This window comes from Bubalus bubalis, chromosome X (assembly GCF_019923935.1).
Source record: "Bubalus bubalis isolate 160015118507 breed Murrah chromosome X, NDDB_SH_1, whole genome shotgun sequence".
NCBI lineage: Eukaryota > Metazoa > Chordata > Mammalia > Artiodactyla > Bovidae > Bubalus > Bubalus bubalis.
Window position 1 is genome coordinate 62268158 of NC_059181.1, and position 10167 is coordinate 62278324.

A 10167-nucleotide genomic window follows, 5' to 3' on the forward strand; every position below is an offset into this window, starting at 1 on the left:
GTAAAGAATCTGCCTACAATGCAGGAGACCTGAGTTTGATCCCCAGCTCAGGAAGATCCCTTGGAGAAGGAAATGACTACCCACTCCAGTATTCTTGCCTGTCTTGCCTAGAGAATTTCATGGAATTCTGTGGACAGAGAAACCTACAGTTCATGGGGTCACAAAGAGTCAGACACAACTGAGAAACTAAAACTTTCACTTTCCATGTTGCCTGAGAGAGCCAGAGAGCAAATGGTGGTGAGGGAAGACTCCTGAATGTAAGACCCTGGGCTTGTTCCATGAAGGCCCAGATGCTTCACTAGGAAGACTGCCCTGAAAAGACTTTGTGGAGAGGGCTTTTAAGGGGCTCTTCCCCTCTGGCCCTGTGCCCCCAACACAGGTGCAACCCCTTGTTCCCCCAGTCCACATAATCTCAAAGAATCAGGTGGGTGAAGACTAAATAAATAATATTCATCCAGAGATGTCAAGGGCAAATGGACGGTGGCGAAGTAGGGACTGGCCTCAGAACTAGTGGTGCCATGGGGCAGTGGGTTGTCACATTCTGGAAATGGTTCCAGGCCATTATGAGGTGCTGAAGGGCAGGAAGCCTACCAGGGAAATCTCTTGGGGAATGCTGCCTCCTTAGGTCAAGTGCAATATGCCAAGATAATACTTTCAGGTTGAACATTATATCATTGTACCAACTGCAACCCCCTAAGCTGGGGATAGGGGACTTGATTCTAGAAAGACCAGGGAGTTGTCAGGTTAAAATAGAGGAGATGGTTTTGGATGAGTAGAAGTAGGAAGTACTCAGTCAGTTATGACCCAGGTCTAATACCTGAAACCTGTATGCCCTCAGCTATGGATAACTGTGGCCACTGGGGCTCCAGTGGAGCTGCCACAGGTTGGGAGGCTGAAGATGGAAATGCAGTGAAGAGAATTCCTGGCTGAGGTGAGCTCCTACACCATGGGCAAGCCAGCAAATTTCCAGAGTGTAGCTGTTGCTCAGGCTGATGTCCAACAGAAAAGGGGATCCGAGAAGATGCCCTGAGCCAGGCAAGTCATGTGGTTGTTTGAGAGATTTAGGCTCTCCAGTGAGCTGAGTTTGATCACCTGGTAAGCAGTCATGTCACTGTTGAGGTAGTTGACTGAGAGGTCCAGAACCTGAGGGTAACACAAGAACTGGAGTGCTCTGTCATTAGCCAGATGGTTATGGTCCAAGAGACTGGATGCCAGGGTGAGGGAGCTGAGCTGACAAAGCTGGCCAAGGGCCTCTGAGGCTAGAAGCTCCAGCTGGTTACCCCTAAGGTCCCAGCCTTGGTTGCACCATCCCCTCTAGGGCTTTTACAAGGTTGTGAGAGAGGTCGACTTGTTCCACACTCTATGTTAGCCCTGCCAGAAAAGTTTGGAAGCCGAGACCCTGGCAAGAAACACTCAGCCTGGCCGTCAGGGTGGAGGAGAGAAAAGAATATCCTGTGAACTAGACAGAGTAGGGTGGAGTTGGGGAGAAAGAGCTAAACCCCTTTTACACACACACAGAGGCACACACGATCTTGAGCACTTCCCTTGGCACTGTCACATATATTACCTCACTCCAAGAAATAGGAGTGGTTGTTCCTATTTTATATATAATGAAAGAAGCTCAGAGAAGTAAAGTGACCTGCCCAGTGTACAGAATTTTAACCCAAGTCTGCTGCTGCTGCTAAGTCGCTTCAGTCGTGTCTGACTCTATGCGACCCCATAGACGGCAGCCCACCAGACTCCCCCATCCCTGGGATTCTCCAGGCAAGAACACTGGAGTGGGTAGCTGACTCAAAACCTATGCCCTTTCCACTATTTATCTTGCCTCCTTGAGTGTATCTTTTTCTAGTTCAAAAAGCCCTTGTTCTCTATGGCAACAGGAAATTTGTTTCCATCCATGAATGAATCAGGCGATCCTACAGTACAATACAATCAATACAGTCCTTGAATGTTAGGGCTGGAAGAGACCTTCGAGACTATTTCTCTCTGATAACACTGTCATTTTATAGCTGGAACAATGAAAGGCTCAGAGAGGGGAACAGGTTTGTCTAAGGTGACAGCAAACCTGAGTCTGAATCTGACTGCTCACCCTGTTCCCCAGGGACTCACCAAGTGGGGGCAAAGAAGAGGGAGAGGCAACAATGGATCCATGTATAGATTGCTTATACATGGATAGACACTGCCTTCCCCTGGTTACTCTTTTCGTGGAGATGGGGCACCCATCCAGGACAGGAGAAACCTTCTTCCAGCCTTTTCTCTTGGGAGAAAGGTCAACCAGAGAAGTTCTCCTCCCATCCCCCACCCCATGCCAATACTCCCCAAAATAACTTACTGAATAAAAATTCATCTTGGGGTAAAAACACATGAGTCCAATTCCTGATTTCACCATTAACTAGCCTAACAACCTTAGGCAAATTCTGTTATTGCCTTGAGCATCACTTTTCTCATCTGTAAAATACTTCTATCTGATACTTCTATCTGATACTAATACTTCCCTCATAGAGTTGTTGTGGAGATACAATGCAATGATATCTATAAAGCACTCAACACGAAGTACCCACATATAAGTTTTCATTTGTCCCTTTCTTATCCATGACAAACTCATATATTTTCACCCCTGAGTGGGCCAGAAAGGCAAAAGTCCCCAGTACGGGGAAGATAGCCTTGGGGCAGAGGGGCAGAATTTCTACTACTGCCCATGAGGTGCAGAGACAGCCAGACCAGAAGCAGTCTGAGTCCTAATTGGGCCTTGCAGTTGGGTTCCTTTAGTTTTCCTCCAAACCGTGAACCTGGGCTGGACCTTGGGTAATTTTAAATACTCCCATGCCAGGGCAGGAAGTGCTGATAAAAGATGGTAAAAGCAAGAACCAACAATTCGCCCTGGGTAAAAGTAATGCAGAGGAGAGGATGAAGGCGACTGAAAGTGAAAAGGAAATAGAGGAGAAGCGCTGGACTTTCCTAACCTCTCCAAATGCCAGGAAATAAACAAACTGGGATACCTTCCTGGACTGGCCTATAAGTTTCCCTCTAGTCCTTGGGGACTGCTATAGGGAAACTCCTTAAGTGGAAGGGAAATGCAGGCTCTGAGTAAATTCACCAGCCTTTCAGCCCCTGTATCATGGACTCTGGCTCCGAGATGAGAGGGAAGTCAGAGGGTGGGAGCCATGCTGAATCTGGGATAGGCCCCTACCACTTGGCAGGTAAAGGGCTGGGTGGTCCTGCTGCTGCTGCTGCTAAGTCACTTCAGTCGTGTCCGACTCTGTGCGACCCCATAGACGGCAGCCCACCAGGCTCCCCCGTCCCTGGGATTCTCCAGGCAAGAACACTGGAGTGGGTTGCCATTTCCTTCTCCAATGCATGAAAGTGAAAAGTGAAAGTGAAGTTACTCCATCGTGTCTGACTCTTAGCGACCCCATGGACTGCAGCCTACCAGGCTCCTCCGTCCATGGGATTTTCCAGGCAAGAGTACTGGAGTGGGGTGCCATTGCCTTCTCCGGCTGGGTGGCCCTTCCTCCAGTTATTCCGTTAATTAGTATCAGGTGCTGTGGGGAATAGAGGCGCCTCCTCTCACCTATATTAAAAACAACAACAACCTGTACCACAATTTCCTTCCCTGGCCCTAGCACTCCTTCTTTTTTCAGGCAAGCTTTTAGAAAAACTTGGTTGTCGATTTCTTCCTCTAAAAAGAATCCATACTCTTCATCTATTGGTCTCCATCCCCACTACAACTTCTCCCATCTGAGCCCAGCTTGTCTCTCACCTCCCTCCAGTCTCTGCCCTTCTTCAAGGTAGCTGGATCGCCAAGCCAGCAAGTGTAACCATCCATTTCCTTGCTTTAAACTCTTTGATGGCTCCCCACTGCATGCCAGATTAGGTCCCAGTCTCCTTCTCATGAGACCCTTTGTGATCTGGCCCCTGTCTTTATTTCTTGTCACTTACCCACAAAAAAACAATCATTCAGTCTTACTTTACTTACAGGTACTCTGGGATATACACATACTGTTTCATGACTCTGTCTATTTACACCTACCATTCTTTCTTGCTGGGATTCTCTTTCCAGCTTGATTGCTTGGCATATTTTGACCTGACCTATGAGCTACAGCTGAAACATGGTATCTTATATGAAGCCTTCCTTGATCTCCCACCTTCTCTTGGCTTCAGTCTTCTAGTCACCTAAACGGCAGCCTATTAACACTCGCTAGTCAGTTCTTGTCAAGTCTGGTCTTATTTATCCCCATCCCTGACCCTGATTTTTCTTCAGTTGAGCCTTCTTCCATACCAGGCACTCTGCTAATGTTGTATACATACAGCATTATCCCATTAAGTCTCCCTACCACCCTGTGAGTTTGGAACTATTATTATCCTCAATTTATAGCTGAGAAAACTAAGGCTTGAAGAATCTGGGCCAATTACCCAACATCAACCAGGATACAGGGCTAATAAGGGTTAATACAGTGGCGATCCAAACCCAGGCTGATTCAAAAGGCTTCACCCTGGCACTAAAAGCACCTAGCCTTTACCCCTAAACATCCCTAAGGCAGAGGCTTGCTGAAGCTGGGCAGAAGTGGAGACAAAATATCTTTAGGTCCCTATGCCCTGACATCCTAGAGGCTGCAGACAATGACCTTGGAGCAGCCCAGTGCCTAGTATCTGTGGCTTCTGGAAAGAAATGAGTACCTTTCTTAGGAGAAAAAGATGCAAGGCTTCAGGCACTAACGCTGCCTGCTTCAACAGCTCACACAAAATCCCCTGGCCCAGACTTGACAGAGAAGGTCAAACAGTCCTGGGCAAGACTGACAGCCGGCAGGGAAAAATCAAGGGGCAGAGGCAGGGGGGCGAGCAAATGAAGCCAGAGTTCAGGCTCCAACTGCCACCTGGTGGTCACCTTAGAGAGGCAAATGGATGGGGCTGGCTGGGGTTCTGTCTTGGCACAAGCCACGAGGCAGAAAGACTGCTGGTCCTGGCTCAAAGCATTCTTTCACTCACTCATTCATTCATCTATCTATCCACTCATTTCTTCATTCATTTTACAAAGGTGTCTTGTACTAGGCACAGTTTTGTTGTTATTTTTCAGTTGCTAAGTCGTGTCCAACTCTTTGTGACCCCGTGGACTACAGCACACCAGGCTCCTCTGTCCTCCACTGTCTCCCGGAGATTGCTCAAATTCATGTCCATTGAGTTGGTGATGTTATGACTCAATGGTAAAGAATCAGCCTGCCAATGCAGGAGATGTAATTTTGATCCCTGGGTCAGGGAGATGCCCTGGAGAAGGAAATGGCAATCCACTTCAGTATTCTTGCCTGGAAAATCTCAAGGACAAAGGAGCCTGGCAGGCTACAGTCCATGAGATCACAAAAGAGTCGGACACGACTTAGGAATGAAACAACAACAATAGGCACAGTTCAGGCACTGGGAGTGTAGCAGTGAACAAAACAAAAATGCCTGCTGTCATTGAGCTCATAGCTTAGTGGTAGGAGACAGACAAAAGATAAATAAAGTAGATGACATTGAGTATTAATTAGATGGTGGTAAAAAAAGAAAAGTGACAGTCGTTCAGTCGTGTCCAACTCTTTGAGACCCCATGGACTATACAGTCCATGGAATTCTCCAGGCCAGAATACTGGAGTAGGTAGCTGTTCCCTTCTCCAGGGGAATCTTCCCCACCCAGGAATCGAACCCAGGTCTCCCTCATTGCGGGCAGATTCTTTACTAGCTGAGCCACCAGGGAAGCCCAAGAAAACTGGAGTGGGTAGCCTATCCCTTCTCCAGGGGGATCTTCCTGACCCAGGAATCGAAGCGGTGTCTGCTGCATTGCAGGCGGATTCTTTACCAGCTGAGCTACCAGGATGGTCATGAATACTATGGTGAAAACACAGGGAAAGGGGAGAGGCAAAGGCTTTGCCATTTTAAATAAAGTCTCACTGAGAAGATGAAACTTCAGAAAAGATTTCAAGGAGGTAAGGGAGGTAGCAATAGAGATGTCTGTGGAAAGAAGGTTTTGAGATAAGGAAACAGCCCAGGAAAGATTCTACTGCTGCTGCTGCTAAGTCACTTCTGTCGTGTCCGACTCTGTGCGACCCCATAGACGGCAGCCCACCAGGCTCCCCCGTCCCTGGGATTCTCCAGGCAAGAACACTGGAGTGGGTTGCCATTTCCTTCTCCAATGCATGAAAGTGAAAAGTGAAAGTGAAGTCGCTCAGTCCTGTCCAACTCTTCGCGACCCCATGGACTGCAGCCCACCAGGCTCCTCTGTCCATGGGATTTTCCAGGCAAGAGTACTGGAGTGGGGTGCCATTGCCTTCTCTGAGGAAAGATTCTAAGGTAGGAGCATATGTGATGTGACTGAGGGACAATCAGGAGGCCAGTGTGGCTGGAGCAGAGTGAATAAGGGGAGGAGTAATAGGAAATAAGGGGTTTCACTGGTGGCTCAGTGATAAAGAATCCACCTGCAATGCAGGAGACGTGGGTTCAATCCCTGGGTCGGGTCAGGAAGATTCCCCTGGAGAAGGGAATGGCTACCCACTCCAATATTCTTGCCTGGGAAATCCCATGGGCAGAGGCACCTGGTGGGCTACAGCCCATGGGGGTCACAAAAGTCAGACACGACTTAGTGAGTAAACCACCACTAACAGGAGATAAACATGGAGAGGTAAAGAATCTGCCTGCAATGTGGGAGACCTGGGTTTGATCCCTGGGTTGGGAAGATCCCCTGGAGAAGGGAAAGGCTACCCACTCCAGTATCCTGGTCTGGAGAATTCCATGGACTGTAAAGTCCATGGGGTAGCAAAGAGTTGGACACGACTGAGCAACTTTCACTTACTCACATACTCACTTATAGAGAGGTAGGCGGGGTTAGATCGGGTGCAGCGCTGAAGACCTGCTTTATATACCTACTGAGTGAGATGGGAGACTGGAAGGGTAAGTTGCCCAGGATCACCCAAGCTAGCAAGTGGCACTAGGCATTCTGTCTCGAAAGCCGGTGCTCTGCAAACTGACAGGGATAGACACATAGACCAGTGGGAAAAAAGAACCCAGAAATAGACCCCCACAAATCTTTCCAACTGAGTTTTGACAAAGGTACAAAGCAACTCAATGGAGGAAGGATAGTCTTTCCAACAAATGGTAGTAGAGCAATTGAACAACCATAGGGAAAAAAATAAATCCCAACTTTATAAAAAAAAAAGAATTACAAAAAAAATGCATTACAGACTTAAATGTAAAACATAAAATTATAAAACTCTTAGAAAAAATAGGAGAACATCTTTAGGACTCAAACATGTTTGGAACCAAACATTTTTGACTCTAGGCAGAGTTTTTAGACTTGACAATAAAAGCACAATCCATAAAAGTAAAAAATAATAAATTGGACCTCATCAAAATTAAACATTTTTCTATGTGAAAGACATGTTTGATTCACACAAAAAGACATGAATATTCATAGCAGCTTTATTCATAGTAGCCAAAAACTGAAACAATCCAGATGTCCTTCATCAGGTGAATGGTTAAACAAACTGATACATCCATACCATGGGATACTTACTATTCAGCAGTAAAAAGAATGAACTCTTGATATAGGTAACAACTTGGATGAACCTCCAGAGAATTATGCTGAGTGAAAAAAGCCAATTCTAAGAGGTTACATACTATGTGATTCCATTTTATAAAATTCTTGAAATAACAAAATTATAGACATGGAGAACAGATCACCAGGGACTAAGAATGAAGGGAAGGAAGTAGGTTATAAAAGGACAACACAAGGAATTCCTTGCGATGATTGAACACCTCTGTGTCTTGACCCAGGGTGTGGATACATGAATCTCCACATTTGATAAAATTGCATTAGAACTACACACACACACACACACAGATGAGTTCATGTGAAACTGGTGAAATCTGAATAAGCTCTGTGGATTGTATCAGTGTCCACTGACTGGTTTTGATACTGTATTGTAGATAGAGAGGATGCCAGCATTGGCAGAGGTAGGGTAAAGGATCTACAAGACCTCCTTGCAGATTCCTGTGAATGACTTCAAAATAGAGATCGCAAAACAAACAAAAATCTTAGAAGAAACCATTCAAGATTCTAAACAATAAACTCAGAGTATTTGATCAAAAAAGTTTGAAGATCTCCACTATGTCAGCTTTTAAAAAAAACAAAAACACCTTAACAGATTTAATAGCATTGATACCCACAAAAGTCAGTTCCTCAAGAAAAGATCAGAACTACTTATAATCTGACATTAATAAGGGGATAGTCAAGATGATGATTAGTCTAATACTCTTATTTTACAGATGGGGGAAATGAGGCTCAGAGACAGGAGGCTACTTGCCAAGGTCATACAGCAGAGAAGAAGGATAGAATTAAATCCTCTTGGTTCCCAGTTTTAGAGAGGATGATAAGAGGCTCAGCAGGGGAAACAAGGTCAAGTGCCTCCCTCTCTGTGGGCCTCTCTTCCTTAAACTCTAACTTAAAATGGCTGATTTGAGTATGTAAAGTGCCTAGCCCAGTGCCTGGCACCTAATTGGTATTTTATAAACTGTAGTTTCCTTACTCCCTTTGTTGAGAGGGGGGCCACCATGCCTTCATTCAAAACCAGAGGGAAAGAGACAAAGATTACAGCCACAGCAGGGAGTCACCCTTACCTTCCTTCCAGTTCCCCCTGATTTCTAGACCTCTAGTAGGGATTGATCCTGGTTATGTCCTGGGGGTAGGGTTGAGGGTCACCATGGAGATGCCTGGGAGGATGGGGACAAGATTTCTGTTTCTATGGTGACTGCCTGAAAAGCAGGATGTGATTTGGAAGAAAGGTTAGGGAGCATAGAGTTCTTTCCATGGAGATGGGGTGGGGGCTCTCTGAGCCCCATCTAGGGATGAAGGTAGGGGAATTAGAGAAATGAAGCCACTCATCTCCATGGCAACAGATGGGGAAGGGGTGGAGTCACCCAGGGAACAGTGGGTGGTAAAGCTTTCTATCATGCTAGAAAGCTGCTAGGAGTTCACTTAGAGCTATTTAAATGTTTTAAATGTTTCTCCATATACCACCTAAATTCATCTCTCATATCACCAGTATGCCTCCACACTTTGGAAAGACTGACTAGTATACCTACTGTAGTCTCTTTCAGAGCTACTGTGTGGGGGGCAGTTAAGACATTATCTAAGTTTTTTGGAAATAAGTGCCATACAAATGGGCATGCAGTAGCTCCTGCTTGCCTTGCAATCCATGGAAGCAGGGGTTTTGTCTGTTTCATTCGCTCCAGCACCTAGAACAGTGTCTTGCACATCCACACATCCAATGAATGCATGTTGAATGAATTAATTACCTACCTCTCATTGCCTCAAACCGTAAGTTCCAATAATATTGAAATACTTCAAGTTCCCTACACATCCTGTCACGATTCAAGACTCAGGTTGGGCATCATCTCTTTTGAGAGTCCGTCTATGAACCCTTTGAATAAGTTTCCCTTCTGGGTGTTTCTGTCATACCTACCATGTATCACTATAAAATCATATACCACTTTACACTGAGACAGTGGAAACAGTGTCAGACTTTATTTTTTTGGGCTCCAAAATCACTGCAGATGGTGATTGCAGCCATGAAATTAAAAGATACTTACTCCTTGGAAGGAAAGTTATGACCAGCCCAGAGAATATTCAAAAGCAGAGACATTAATTTGCCAACAAAGGTCCGTCTAGTCAAGGCTATGGTTTTTCCAGTGGTCGTGTATGGATGTGAGAGCTGGACTGTGAAGAAAGCTGAGCTCCAAAGAATTGATGCTTTTGAACTGTGATGCTGGAGAAGACTTTTGAGAGTCCCTTGACCTGCAAGGAGATCCAACCAGTCCATCCTAAAGGAGACCATTCCTGGGTCTTCATTGGAAGGACTGATGCTAAAGCTGAAACTCCAGTACTTGGGCCACCTCATTCGAAGAGCTGACTCATTGGAAAAGACCCTGCTGCTGAGGGGGATTGGGGGCAGGAGGAGAAGGGGACGACAGAAGACAAGATGGCTGGATGGCATCACCGACTCGATGGACATGAGTTTGAGTAAAATCCGGGAATTGGTGATGGACAGGGAGGCCTGGTGTGCGGCAATTCATGGGGTCGCAAAGAGTCGGACACAACTGAGCGACTGAACTGAACTGATTGTCTCTCTCCTTCACTTAGCA